Genomic DNA, 15,606 nt, shown 5'->3' on the forward strand with positions numbered 1-15,606 from the left:
GAATGCGATAGTGCCGACATCTCTTTGTAGCTTGTGTGATATAACTACTCTAATACTGCTCCTATATACAAGAATATAACTACTATAATATGCACAAGCCAAAAAGACAGAAATGGCTGCACATCGCACCCATGGCTGACACGAAAGCTTATTCAGCTACATTTAAAACCAACATCAGAAGTTAGTATATAATTTGGCCAAACCATATTGCCTCATGTACCACGTGCAGGTTTTCTGATACACATGAGTCCCTAACCAAAAAACATCTCTGCGCAAGCAGAGAAGGGGGGCCACGGAATGGCCCTGCAACCCCATTGTCACAGGACCAGACCCTAAAGGGCCCCCCGAACCCCGCAGGCGCCACCGGCGGAAAAAGTGGACGCCAAGCAAAGTGTGAACAAGCTCTTACCTCTCTCCATTCCTCTGCAGGTAGAATGGGAGAATACTAGGAGATCCTCCCCTTATGTACACATGAGTCCCTAACCAAAAACATCACTGTGCCGGTCAGCAACCACAATCCCCGCTTGCGCACGCTTTGCGGGGATTGTGGTCGCTAACCGGCACACTGATGTTTTTTGGTTAGGGACTCGTGTATCAGAAGACCTGCACGTGGTACATGAGGCAATATGGTTTGGCCAAATTATATACTAACTTCTGATGTTGGTTTTAAATGTAGCTGAATAAGCTTTCGTGTCAGCCATGGGTGCGATGTGCAGCCATTTCTGTCTCTTTGGTTTGTGCATATTTTATGTATTCTGTCCCTTTTTTCATTGTGGCTAGCACTCGTGCTGTGTAAGACCCATGTGATCCAAATTAGCAGGAAGCACCTGTGTACATAAGGGGAGGATCTCCTAGTATTCTCCCATTCTACCTGCAGAGGAATGGAGAGAGGTAAGAGCTTGTTCACACTTGTGTTGCTTGGCGTCCACTTTTTCCGCCGGTTGCGCCTGCGGGGTCTGGGGGGCCCTTTAGGGTCTGGTCCTGTGATAATGGGGTTGCAGGGCCATTCCGTGGCCCCCCTTCTCTGCTTGCGCACGCTTTGCGGGGATTGTGGTCGCTGACCGGCACAGTGATGTTTTTTGGTTAGGGACTCATGTGTATCAGAAGACCTGCACGTAGTACATGAGGCAATATGGTTTGGCCAAATTCTATACTAACTTCTGATGTTGGTTTTAAATGTAGCTGAATAAGCTTTCGTGTCAGCCATGGGTGCGATGTGCAGCCATTTCTGTCTCTTTGGCTTGTGCATATAACTACTATAATACTGCTCCTATATACAAAAATATAACTACTATAATACTGCTCCTATATACAGGAATATAACTACTATAATGCCACAGATAGGAACAGATAACCAGCACAGTAGGTATTATATGCCTGTGATACAGAGGAGGATATGCTGTATGCCGGGAGGCATGTAACGTATAAAGGTGCAGCTACTCCAGGGTGCATGGAACGGAGATTAGAAAACAGTCAATGTCTACGTGGAAGAAGTAAAATCCCGCACTCACCGGGTCCAGTGAAAGCATGCAGTCCTTTATTGTGCATCCATACACATAGCGGGGAGGGGATGGAATAGGGTGCTCAATGTGCCTCTGGCGGCGACGAATATAACTACTATAATACTGCTTCTATAAATAAGAATGTAACTACTATAATACTGCTCCCTATATACAGGAATATAACTACTATAATACTGCCTCTATATACAGGAATATAACTACTATAATACTGCTTCTATAAATAAGAATGTAACTACTATAATACTGCTCCTATATACAGGAATATAACTACTATAATACTGCTCCTATATACAAGAATATAACTACAATACTGCCCCCTATATACAGGAATATAACTAGTATACTACTGCTCCTATATACAAGAATATAACTACTATAATTTATCAGCCATAGGTGTGATGTGCAGCCGCTCCCCTCTCTCCATGTCGGATAGCTACTATAATACTGCTTCTGTAAATAAGAATGTAACTACTATAATACTGCTCCTATATACAGGAATATAACTACTATAATACTGCTCCTATATACAAGAATATAACTACTATAATACTGCTCATATATACAGGGATATAACTGCTATAATACTGCTCCTATAAACAGGAATATAACTACTATAATACTGCTCCTATATACAAGAATATAACTACTATAATACTGCTCCTATATACAAGAATATAACTACTATAATACTGCTCCTATATACAGGAATATAACTACTATAATACTGCTCCTATATACAAGAATATAACTACAATACTGCCCCCTATATACAGGAATATAACTAGTATACTACTGCTCCTATATACAAGAATATAACTACTATAATTTATCAGCCATAGGTGTGATGTGCAGCCGCTCCCCTCTCTCCATGTCGGATAAGCTACTATAATACTGCTTCTGTAAATAAGAATGTAACTACTATAATACTGCTCCTATATACAGGAATATAACTACTATAATACTGCTCCTATATACAAGAATATAACTACTATAATACTGCTCATATATACAGGGATATAACTGCTATAATACTGCTCCTATAAACAGGAATATAACTACTATAATACTGCTCCTATATACAAGAATATAACTACTATAATACTGCTCCTATATACAAGAATATAACTACTATAATACTGCTCCTATATACAAGAATATAACTACTATAATACTGCTCCTATATACAAGAATATAACTACTTGTTACGCCTGGAGTCGTGGATCCACTGAACCGTCACTAGCGATGGCACTAACCTCACCAAGAAGCGGAGTCTAAGGGGCCGCTGGTTTTTACCAGAGCCCGCCGCAAGGCTGGATGGACTTGCTGCGGCAGGCGACCCCCAGGTCGCTACCCCTGGCTTGCTTGCTAGTGACAGCAGGCGAGGCGTGGCAGGAGCAGTAGGCAGTAGTGCAGGCAGAGGTCTGTAGGCGTAACCGCAGGTGGCAGACAGTACTCAGGAAACAAGGGTTTAAGCAGCGGACAGGAGCTAGGGACCGGGACAGTGGACAGGAACTGGGAACAAGGACCGAGGTCAGGAACAACAGGGAGCTGGGCCAAACACTATGGGAAGCATGTAGAGGCTCCAACATGAGGGACAGGGCATGCTGGGATTTATAGGGAGTGATTGGTGCAACTTCCAATTAGGGGCGGACTGGCCCTTTAAATCTGAGACAGCCGGCGAGCGCGCGCCCTAGGAGGCGGGGACGCGCGCGCCGGCCGGCACAGTCGGTGACAGGAGGGGGGCGAGGTAAGGCGCCCCCCCCCCCGGGGCTGAACAGGTAGCAGCGCCGGGTCCCTGCACATGGACCCCGGCGGCTGCATGGGGCAGAGAGAGGTCGCGGCGGCCCGGAGCACGGGACGCCGCCACGGCCGTGACACTACAATAATACTGCTCCTAAATACAAGAATATAACTACTATAATACTGCTCCTATATACAAGAATATAACTACTATAATATTGCTCCTATATACAAGAATATAACTACTATAATACTGCTCCTATATACAGGGATATAACTACTATAATATTGCTCCTATATACATAAATATGACTACTATAATACTGCTCCTATATACAAGAATATAACTACTATAATACTGCTCCTATATACAAGAATATAACTACTATAATGCGGTTCAGGGAAGAAACAGAGTGCTGCACCTCACACCTATGGCTGATACTAGTGCCGCTTGGCTAAATAAAAAACACATCAGAATTTTGTGTATGAATTGATCAAGCCATACTGCCCCATGTACCATCGTGCAGGTATCTGATACACATGGGTCCCTACACTAAGTCCACACCGTGCCAGTCAGTGGCCACCAACCCCGCAGGCGCGCATAGTCCGGGATTGGGGGCCATGGGACGGCCCTGCGACCCCCATGCCACAGGACCAGACCCAAAAACACCACACCAGAACCCGGCCAGCACCGCCGGCGGAGAAGGTCGCCCCCCAAACAGCACAAGTCTGGATGAGGTATTGCGCTCACCATAGCTGCTGCAAACAGAATGGGAAAAGACAGGAGGGATTAAAACCATGTGCACTCAGGTGTCTCCTGCTAATTGCGGTCATGTGGGTCTCACCAGGAGGAGTGCAAAACACGGAGAAAAGAAAGAAACAAAGTGCGGTTCAGGGAAGAAAAAGCGCTGCACCTCACACCTATGGCTGATACTAGTGCCCCTAGGCTAAATAAAAAACACATCAGAATTTTGTGTATGAATTGATCAAGCCATACTGCCCCATGTACCATTGTGCAGGTATCTGATACACATGGGTCCCTACACTAAGTCCACACCGTGTCAGTCAGTGGCCACCAACCTCGCAGGCGCGCATAGTCAGGGATTGGGGGCCATGGGACGGCCCTGCGACCGCTAATTGCGGTCATGTGGGTCTCACCACATGAGAGCAGCAATGGTAAGTGTAATACCATATCTATACTTGTGTCGTTTGGGGGCAGCCTTCCCCGCCGGTGGTGTTGGCTGGGTTTTGGTGGGGCTTTTTGGGTCTGGTCCTGTGACATTGGGGTTGCAGGGCCGTTCCATGGCCCCCCTTCCCTGCATGTGCACGCTTTGCGGGGTTGGCGGTCGCTGACCGACACGGTGTGGAGTTAGCGTAGGGACCTGTGTGGACCAGAGGACCTGCACGGTGGTACACGGGGCAATATGGCTTGATCAATTCATATACAGACACTCTGGTGTTGATTTTTAATATAGGCCTAGCGGCATTAGTATCAGCCATAGATGGGATGTGCAGCCGTTCCATTCTCTCCAGTTCGTAGTTCACAGTTCTCCCTCTCTGAACAGCTCGCACTCCTTTATAAGACCCACATGACCAAAATTAGCAGGATATGCCTGTGCTCACATGTCTGGACCCTATGTCTTCCCCATTCTGTGAGAGCAGCAATGGTAAGTGTAATACCATATCCATACTTGTGTCGTTTGGGGGCAGCCTTCCCCGCCGGTGGTGCTGGCTGGGTTTTGGTGGGGCTTTTTGGGTCTGGTCCTGTGACATTGGGGTTGCAGGGCCGTTCCATGGCCTCCCTTCCCTGCATGTGCACGCTTTGCGGGGTTGGCGGTCGCTGACCGACATGGTGTGGAGTTAGCATAGGGACCCGTGTGGACCAGAGGACCTGCGCGATGGTACACGGGGCAATATGGCTTGATCAATTCATATACAGATACTCTGGTGTTGATTTTTAATATAGGCCTAGCGGCATTAGTATCAGCCATAGATGGGATGTGCAGCCGTTCCGTTCTCTCCAGTTCGTAGATAACTACTATAATACTGCTCCTATATACAAGAATATAACTACTATAATACTGCTCCTATATACAGGGATATAACTACTATAATGTGGCTCAGGGAAGAAACAGAGTGCTGCACATCACACCTATGGCTGATACTAGTGCCGCTTGGCTGAATAAAAAACACATCAGAATTTTGTGTATGAATTGATCAAGCCATACTGCCCCATGTACCTCGTGCCGGTATCTGATACACATGGGTCCCTACACTAAGTCCACACCGTGCCAGTCAGCGGCCACCAACCCCGCAGGCGTGCACAGCCAGGGAACGGGGGCCATGGGACGGCCCTGCGACCCCCATGCCACAGGACCAGACCCAAAAACACCACACCAGAACCCGGCCAGCACCGCCGGCGGAGAAGGTCGCCCCCAAGCAGCACAAGTCTGGATAAGGTATTGCGCTCACCATAGCTGCAGCAAACAGAATGGGAAAAAAACAGGAGGGATTAAAACCATGTGCACTCAGGTGTCTCCTGCTAATTGCGGTCATGTGGGTCTCACCAGGAGGAGTGCAAAACACGGAGAAAAGAGAGAGACAAAATGTGGCTCAGGGAAGAAACAGAGTGCTGCACATCACACCTATGGCTGATACTAGTGCCGCTTGGCTAAATAAAAAACACATCAGAATTTTGTGTATGAATTGATCAAGCCATACTGCCCCATGTACCTAGTGCCGGTATCTGATACACATGGGTCCCTACACTAAGTCCACACCGTGCCAGTCAGCGGCCACCAACCCCGCAGGCGTGCACAGCCAGGGAACGGGGGCCATGGGACGGCCCTGCGACCCCCATGCCACAGGACCAGACCCAAAAACACCACACCAGAACCCGGCCAGCACCGCCGGCGGAGAAGGTCGCCCCCAAGCAGCACAAGTCTGGATAAGGTATTGCGCTCACCATAGCTGCAGCAAACAGAATGGGAAAAAAACAGGAGGGATTAAAACCATGTGCACTCAGGTGTCTCCTGCTAATTGCGGTCATGTGGGTCTCACCAGGAGGAGTGCAAAACACGGAGAAAAGAGAGAGACAAAATGTGGCTCAGGGAAGAAACAGAGTGCTGCACATCACACCTATGGCTGATACTAGTGCCGCTTGGCTAAATAAAAAACACATCAGAATTTTGTGTATGAATTGATCAAGCCATACTGCCCCATGTACCTCGTGCCGGTATCTGATACACATGGGTCCCTACACTAAGTCCACACCGTGCCAGTCAGCGGCCACCAACCCCGCAGGCGTGCACAGCCAGGGAACGGGGGCCATGGGACGGCCCTGCGACCCCCATGCCACAGGACCAGACCCAAAAACACCACACCAGAACCCGGCCAGCACCGCCGGCGGAGAAGGTCGCCCCCAAGCAGCACAAGTCTGGATAAGGTATTGCGCTCACCATAGCTGCAGCAAACAGAATGGGAAAAAAACAGGAGGGATTAAAACCATGTGCACTCAGGTGTCTCCTGCTAATTGCGGTCATGTGGGTCTCACCAGGAGGAGTGCAAAACACGGAGAAAAGAGAGAGACAAAATGTGGCTCAGGGAAGAAACAGAGTGCTGCACATCACACCTATGGCTGATACTAGTGCCGCTTGGCTAAATAAAAAACACATCAGAATTTTGTGTATGAATTGATCAAGCCATACTGCCCCATGTACCTCGTGCCGGTATCTGATACACATGGGTCCCTACACTAAGTCCACACCGTGCCAGTCAGTGGCCACCAACCCCGCAGGCGTGCACAGCCAGGGAACGGGGGCCATGGGACGGCCCTGCGACCCCCATGCCACAGGACCAGACCCAAAAACACCACACCAGAACCCGGCCAGCACCGCCGGCGGAGAAGGTCGCCCCCAAGCAGCACAAGTCTGGATAAGGTATTGCGCTCACCATAGCTGCAGCAAACAGAATGGGAAAAAACAGGAGGGATTAAAACCATGTGCACTCAGGTGTCTCCTGCTAATTGCGGTCATGTGGGTCTCACCAGGAGGAGTGCAAAACACGGAGAAAAGAGAGAAACAAAATGCGGTTCAGGGAAGAAACAGAGTGCTGCACCTCACACCTATGGCTGATACTAGTGCCCCTAGGCTAAATAAAAAACACATCATGCGGGGTTGGTGGCCACTGACTGGCACGGTGTGGACTTAGTGTAGGGACCCATGTGTATCAGATACCGGCACAAGGTACATGGGGCAGTATGGCTTGATCAATTCATACACAAAATTCTGATGTGTTTTTTATTTAGCCAAGCGGCACTAGTATCAGCCATAGGTGTGATGTGCAGCACTCTGTTTCTTCCCTGAGCCACATAACTACTATAATACTGCTCCTATATACAAGAATATAATTACTATAATACTGCACCCTATGGACAGTAATGTTAATTACCTGCATAAACACTGGGAAACAATGTCATGTAATAATACATGAAAGGTGTACATTAAGCATTATAGGGCAGTACGCAGCCATTGGGTTACATATTTACATGCTATGTGATGGGCGGTATTATCTTTGTGGTATTTGTCTCTATTCAGCTGTTGCACTTGGAGAATGACTTGAGGGTCTTTGCAGATCAGGGATGTGTTATGTCTGTGCTGCTCTGAATTCTTATAGATCTTCCTGTGCGATAAGCCCAGAACGCCTTGAAATTGTAGTTTACTATGACGCAGGAGGAGGATTATTCTACCGTTCTACCTGCAGACTTCGATTATAGGGACACAATACTTTCCCCAGGGTCATGATAAGTAAAGGCTTTGGCTTCCTTTCATCCTGCAGCTACTTGTCTAGATAAGGAATCTTATACGCACCCTGATACATGTATGTTAATCCATATACTCATACATAAGGCCTCCTCCCAGGCCTACGGTATCCTGAAACATGGATGTCTTATAACATAGCATCTGCTATAACATGACATCTGCATTGTAATGTTATTAGAGTGCTGTCATGTTTTATCTTTAGTAGTCCACCATATTATATGTACATCACTGCTTTATGTACATACAATACAGTATGTATTGTACATTTGTAGATACCTATGCGGCTATAAGGTTTGTTGCCACTAACATGCTCTCTGTTGCTTCTCAGTCACTAGAGTGCTCCTGGCAGTGTATATGAAACACTAGGGCTGTCTGTTATATGGTATATCAGTCACTATATGGTATATCAGTCACTAGAGTGCTCCTGGCAGTGTATATGAAACACTAGGTCTGACTGTTATATTGTATATCAGTCACTAGAAACTGGGGGAGAAGCGTCCGTTTGTCCGTGGTGGGTACCAACACCACTCCAGGCTACCGTGGCAAGTGCCCAAGTGCCCCACACCGGCAGCCCTGTGGGTTGTTTACCTCTTACTATCTGAACTTCTGCCTATAATAAGGGTAATATTATAATTATTCGGTGGGTATTGTTGGGAAATATGCCCCATGAAGCCCCCTATGGCAGTACCAGTCACCGGAGGAGCCGGCTTGTTCATGGCCTGACAGTAAACAGGAGATTATGGTGCATTAGATGTCTCCCAGTGACCGGTCCTTTGGGCAGTGAGCATAAGGCTTAGCGGCGGCTATTTTTAGAGTGGAGTCAGAGATATTAATAATTGTCGCACAGCGGCCGATAAACTACAATTATTCACCCATTTATTCTTACAAATAACAAGTTACATCCCGTCACCTATTTTCCTGCTTCCTAAATTACAAAAAAACTGAAGTCCGGAATTGTGCTTCTTGTAACAACATATAAGATAGACACGTGCTGGGAAACTCAGGTCAGGAAGAAGGACAGAAAGCTATAATAAGCCAGACTGTAATAACACCAAGAAGGCCCCAACATTACCTGCAGGTGGTGTATTCATATTACTGCCTGGGTCTATATACAGTACATATATATATATATATATATATATATACTGAGGGTAGCTACTAGGTGTTGTTGCAGCTAGGTGGGTGTTGGGTCACTTTTGGGCACTTGTCACAGTGGCCAGGAGTGCGGTGCGCTTGAGGTAAGGTTAACCCAAATTTAAGGTGCCGCTGCAGTCAGACATAACCAGAACAACTTCTTTACTGGCAAGTTTAGTGCAATACAATACAATGCAGGTAGTAACTTTAAGAGCTGTGCAGGTGATGGAGGAGAGTACAGGTTGAGATAGCTTGAGAAGTGAGTATGGGGACCAAGTAGTAGTGTACTCTGCCGGGATGAGGTTTAGTAGAAGTATAGAAGAGAAGAGTGCCCGTACTCACGTTTAGATAGAGTGCTATCTGACCGCCTTCTGCCCAAGTAGTTCAGCAAGTGCCAAGTTGGGTAGTACGAGCCACTGGACGCGGCAGACTTTCCGAGACTTCTCAGAAGAGCCATGCGTCTTCAGTAGGATACGTCAGCTTCCAGCTATTTGTCCTACTGGGGCTCAGTACGTAACTGTGCTTACTGTCCTGAGAATAGTGGAGAGGGATACAGACGTGGACAAGGTTTCCTCAGAGGATGGCTACCCCTCCTGAGGGTTTAGCACTGCATACTGGAGAAGGTCACTTGCTAGTGGGAAAAATAAAAAACAGCACCTTCATCCTCCTCTAGTGCAATACCTGACAGAGGCCCTTTACCTAGGTGGCATAAAACTTAATGGAACACCTGTAATGGGACACTATATATATACATATATATGCAGTATATGTTAACATAGAATCACTATGTGCATACATTACTTCCTGTATTATACTCCAGAGCTGCACTCACTATTCTGCTGGTGGGGTCACTGTGTACATACAGGATGTAACTCAGGATCAGTAATGTATTATACTCCAGAGCTGCACTCACTATTCTGCTGGTGGGGTCACTGTGTACATACAGGATGTAACTCAGGATCAGTAATGTATTATACTCCAGAGCTGCACTCACTTTTCTGATAGTTGGGTCATTGTGCACATACATTACTTATCCTGTATAGAGATGAGTGAACCTGGAGCAGCTGGAGTCCATCCGAACCCGAACTTTCGGCATTTGATTAGCGGTGGCTGCTGAAGTTGGATAAAGCCCTAAGACTATGTGGAAAACATGGATATAGTCATTGGCTGTATCCATGTTTTACAGACAAACTTAGAGCTTTATCCAAGTTCAGCAGCCACCGCTAATCAAATGCCGAACGTTCAGGTTCGGATCGACTCGAACCCGAACCCGGTTCGCTCATCTCTAATCCTGTACTGATCCTGAATTGCATCCTGTATTATACTCCAGAGCTGCACTCACTATTCTGCTGGTTGGGTCACTGTGTACATGCAGTACATTACAAAAATTCACTAGAACAGGCTGTGCGCAGTCATAAAACCATCAGGATAGGTTGGGAGATTTCAGCTCTGAAGCTGTTGTCTTCCCTTGTCCTATACCACCGTACCGCTGTATCCGCATATTGTGGGGGCTCCTTCTCTTGCACACTATACAGTTCAGTAGTTCTATGCTTGTGGTTATATGGTAACTTAGGATGTGCAGTGAAGCATGCTATCCAGGTCACATGACTGCCACCTTCACCGATGTAAACATTATAAGGAACTCAAAGCAACCACATTGGATTGTGCAAAGTCCTGGTTACCCTCAGTCATGTGACCCTTACATTCCTATAGAGTTCATCAGCATCAGTTCATGTTCTTATGTATCGTACAGGGGAAAACATTTAGGCAGGTCCAGTTTCCTCAAGAATTGCCCCCTGAAACCTCAGACCGCCATTAACCCTTCTCTGACCAGCAGCTATTCCTCCCTATCGCCCATAGAGGAATTATTTAGGCAATGTATGGCGGTATTATTTGTAAACTGAATGGCAGTTTTATTTCAGCATCAATTGGCGCTAATATGTTGGAAACATTTGGCACGGTTATTTGTACAATATATGGTAGTGTTCTTTATAGTATGGCAGTTTATTAGTATTAGTTACTAAATGACGTCAATGTTATGTAGGCACTATATGGTGGTATACTTTACAGTGCAGCAGTGTTATTTGGGTCTTTTATGGCAGTATTAGTTGGTGAACTAAATGACAACTCTATTTAGGCATTACACGGCATGAATGTGTGGGAAACCTATGTCAATGTTATGTGGGCATTATATGGTAGTATACTTTACAGTATGGTGGTGTTATTTAGGTAATTTGTGGGGGTATTATTTGTAAACTAAAAGACAGTTGTGTTTTATACAAGTTGAATATATGGCATTGTTATGTAGGCAATAGAGATGGTAGCATTATTCACATAATCAATAGAGGTATTATTTAGGTCATTTATGGCGGTATTATTTTATGGTAGTATTATATAGTAAGTAATAACAGCACCTGCGTCTATAAGCCCAGCACCCACCGCATAAGCTCATCCTGGTGACCCGCACCGCACTCACGTGGAGGGAGATATCAACTATTTCCCTATTATGTGTTATTAAAGTAAAAAGTCCCTTATTTTCAGGTCCTTAGTCTTATCATTTCCTGAGGTCACTTCCATCTTATTACCTCCAGTCACCTGAGCCGCTGCTGATCCACGTGTCCGCAGCAAATCCAAACACAAAAACTTTATATTTCCCGAGAACGTCAATATGATAATGGGAAGATGCAGAGGACGAGTCAGATCTCTGGTGCCCTCTAGCAGCCAAGGCCCATAATGCAGCCTGCACAAGAACACTTCGCTATACCAGTGTATGCCAATCTATATACCTATATATCAATACCTGGAGGCTGACGCAGAGAGTGCATGGACAATAACGTCATGTCTGTATAGCATGTTACATAAATCTCACCCCTGCAGCCTCATGCAGCCATTAGGTGGTGTGGACAGGATGTCTCAGGTATAGTATGAGCCCATTGGTAGTCACCACAGAGGGCACAAATTAATCCATAGACATTCAGCTTGGAGAAAACCCCGCAGTTCTTCAATAGAAGCCGCAAACAACACATTTACAATGCAGATCAATGGGATGAGCATTGCAGATAGAGAAGTAATGAGGAGCAGTCGGTGTGAGATCAGATCTGCCTATTAAACATTAACAAGATCCCCTGGTCCATTCCCAGGGCTGGAGCAGTGAGAAAACACAGGCAGGGATGGATTAGGCTGTATCATGGGAATACACACTGGATGCAATGCATGGGCCTATTAGCTGACAGCACATGGGAGTGTTCACCTTACATGATTGCAAGCCCCTGGGCCCGGCACCCTCATACACCTACACTGATGTGATTCCTCAGTCTGTAGCACTCAGGATGTGGCAAAACTACAACTCCCAGCATGTCCTCAAAGCTAGAGAGCCATAGGCTGGAGATTGCTGATCTAAGGGCCCTATTCCACCGGACGATTATCGTTCACATAATCGTTAACGATCTCAAACGACCGCTATTGCGAAAGACCTGAAAACGTTCCCTTATTTCCATAAAACAATAATCGTTACTTTTGATCGTATTTGCAATTGTATTTTCTTCGCTATTGCGTTCGTATCTACTGCGAACGACCAAACGTCTTATTCAATGTGAACGATTTGCGAACGTTTTTCAAACGAACAACGATAAAAATAGGTCCAGGTCTTATAAAGTGATCAACGATGTCTCGTTCGGACGTTAATCATTAACTGCATTTCAACCGAACGATGATCGTTTAGATTCGAACGATTTAACGATAATCTGAACGATAATCGTCCGGTGGAATAGGGCTCTTATACACAGAGATGAGAGTGCAAAGAAGGTAAATGGTGTTATATGCACTGATCTCCAGGTAATCACATTACTGTGAAACTAAAGACACCCAAAATAAACAACAGTAAACCTCCCATGTCTAAACGCGCCAAACCAAAACCGCACCAGAAATGGCCAAAGATGGACGTACAGGAACAAGTAACAGAATTTTTATTGAATCACGATATAAAACACACGTAAGTCACAAATAGACAAAAAACTGGTAGCCTGATGACCACAGAATAAGGAAAAACGGTGAGGGAGGGGTCGGGAGCAGAATAACATGCGGCACTTGCTTACGAAATGCTTAATTTTGAACCAAGGTGCATAAACAGTGTACTGTACCTAGCCGAACACACTGAAGAACTAAATCACTGTGCAAAAAAGCTCATCATACATTGTTAAGCATAAGTCCATAATGGGCCCGTTCATTGTAGTCCTCAAACAGTAATCAGGTGAAAAAGTTACCTGCCAAACCTGGCACATACACGGTCCTGAACGCCTAAGTAACAATCTGCTCCACATAGACAGCCCAAACCATACCCCGACCCCTGTTTATCCTTATTCTGTTCTCATCAGGCTACCAGTTTTATGTGATTTTTTTGTTTGTCCATTTGTGACTTATGTGTGTGTTTTATATGATGTGATTCACTTTTTTCTATATGTCCGTCTTTGGTCCATTTTTGGTTTGGAATGACATTACTGTGCAAACCCAGCAACCTGACTACACATACATTCTAAACACAGTGGTGTCTTGGATTAGGAGCATAATTCGTTCCGGGGCCACGCTTGTAATCCAAATCCACTCCTATACCAAAGCTAATTTTTCCATAAGAAATCATAAAAATACAGACCATTGGTTCCACCCCCCAAAAATAATGATTTATTATTCTAAATAACATGTAAAACAGATGAAACAAACATTTAGAAACAGCAGAATATGTGATATTATAAGTTACTGTACAGTAATGGAGAGGATGGGAAACACAAGGGCTGACAGAGACTGCAGGGAGCATGAAGGAATGAGCAGGGCAGATGTGGGCACATACATGCAGCGCTCTCTGTCCGGGGAGAGAGGGGTTATGGCTATGGAGAGATTACCTCCACAGTCCTGTCCCCTGATGTAAGCCCCAGCCTGAAGTGGATCTGCTATGATTTGGAAGGTGAGGGAGACTTCCTGGGTCAGAGTACAGGGCTGTAGACCCCGCTATGCAGACCATGCCCTTCCTCCACTCTCCCTCCCACCCAGTACAGGGAGCTCTTAAACCAAAGCAATGCCCTTATACCAAGTCACAATTTTGAAAAACTGTGAGCTCTTAAACCAAGTTACTCTTAAACCGAGGTACCACTGTATGTCTATCTAATATGTATTATCTTTCTACCTATCTATCCATCTCCTAGCTATCTATCTCTTATCTACTATCTACTTATTATCTATCTATCTCCTATCTATCTATCTATCTCCTATCTATTTATCTATCTATCTATCTCCTATCTATCTATCTCATATCTATCTATCTATCTATCTCCTATCTATCTATCATCTATCTATCTATCTATCTATTATCTATCTCCTATCTATCTATCTCCTATCTATCTATCTATCATCTATCTATCTATCTATCTATCTATCTCCTATCTATCTATCTATCTCCTATCTATCTATCTATCTATCTATCTCCTATCTATCTATCTATCTCCTATCTATCTATTTATCTATCTATCTATCTATCTCTCCTATCTATCTATCTCCTATCTATCTATCTATCTATCTATCTATCTATCTATCTATCTATGTCCTATCTATCTATCTATCTATCATCTATCTATCTCCTATCTATCTATCTATCTATCTATCTATCTATCTATCTATCTATCTATCTATCTCTCCTATCTATCTATCTATCTATCTATCTCATACAGAGGGGTACATTGTATACCTGAGTGTATATACCACCATCACATACACATTGTGATCCGGATGTAATGTCTATAGATTGCATACCTGTGTATATTACCTGTATATACAGCCTATACTTATGTGTGGTTGTCAGCTAGGAAGTATTTTGCACCTGTGTGTGATATTATCTGAAGTACAATATGTACGGTGTATAGATACAGTGTATACCCATGCCTCCTCTATATACCTCCTGTGGACACATTGTATGTCTATTGTAGATGCACTATATACCTCCTATAAACACACTTTATAGCAACTGTATATATATATATATATATATATATATATATATATATATATATATCTATCATACCATCTATAGACACATATACCTCCTTACAGACACCCTGTATACCTCCTGTGGAATACACTATATACTACTTACCTCCTGTACAATATACTATCTAATGTAGAATATACTATAAACCTCCAGTAAAATACACTATATACCTACTCTAGAATACATTATATACCTCCTGTAGACTACACTATATACCTCCTGTAGACTACACTATATACCTCCTGTAGAATACACTATATACCTCCTGTAGACTATACTATATACCTCCTGTAGACTACACTATATACCTCCTGTAGAATACACTATATACCTCCTGTAGACTATACTATATACC

This window comes from Dendropsophus ebraccatus, chromosome 9, assembly GCF_027789765.1.
Source record: "Dendropsophus ebraccatus isolate aDenEbr1 chromosome 9, aDenEbr1.pat, whole genome shotgun sequence".
NCBI classification, from domain to species: domain Eukaryota; kingdom Metazoa; phylum Chordata; class Amphibia; order Anura; family Hylidae; genus Dendropsophus; species Dendropsophus ebraccatus.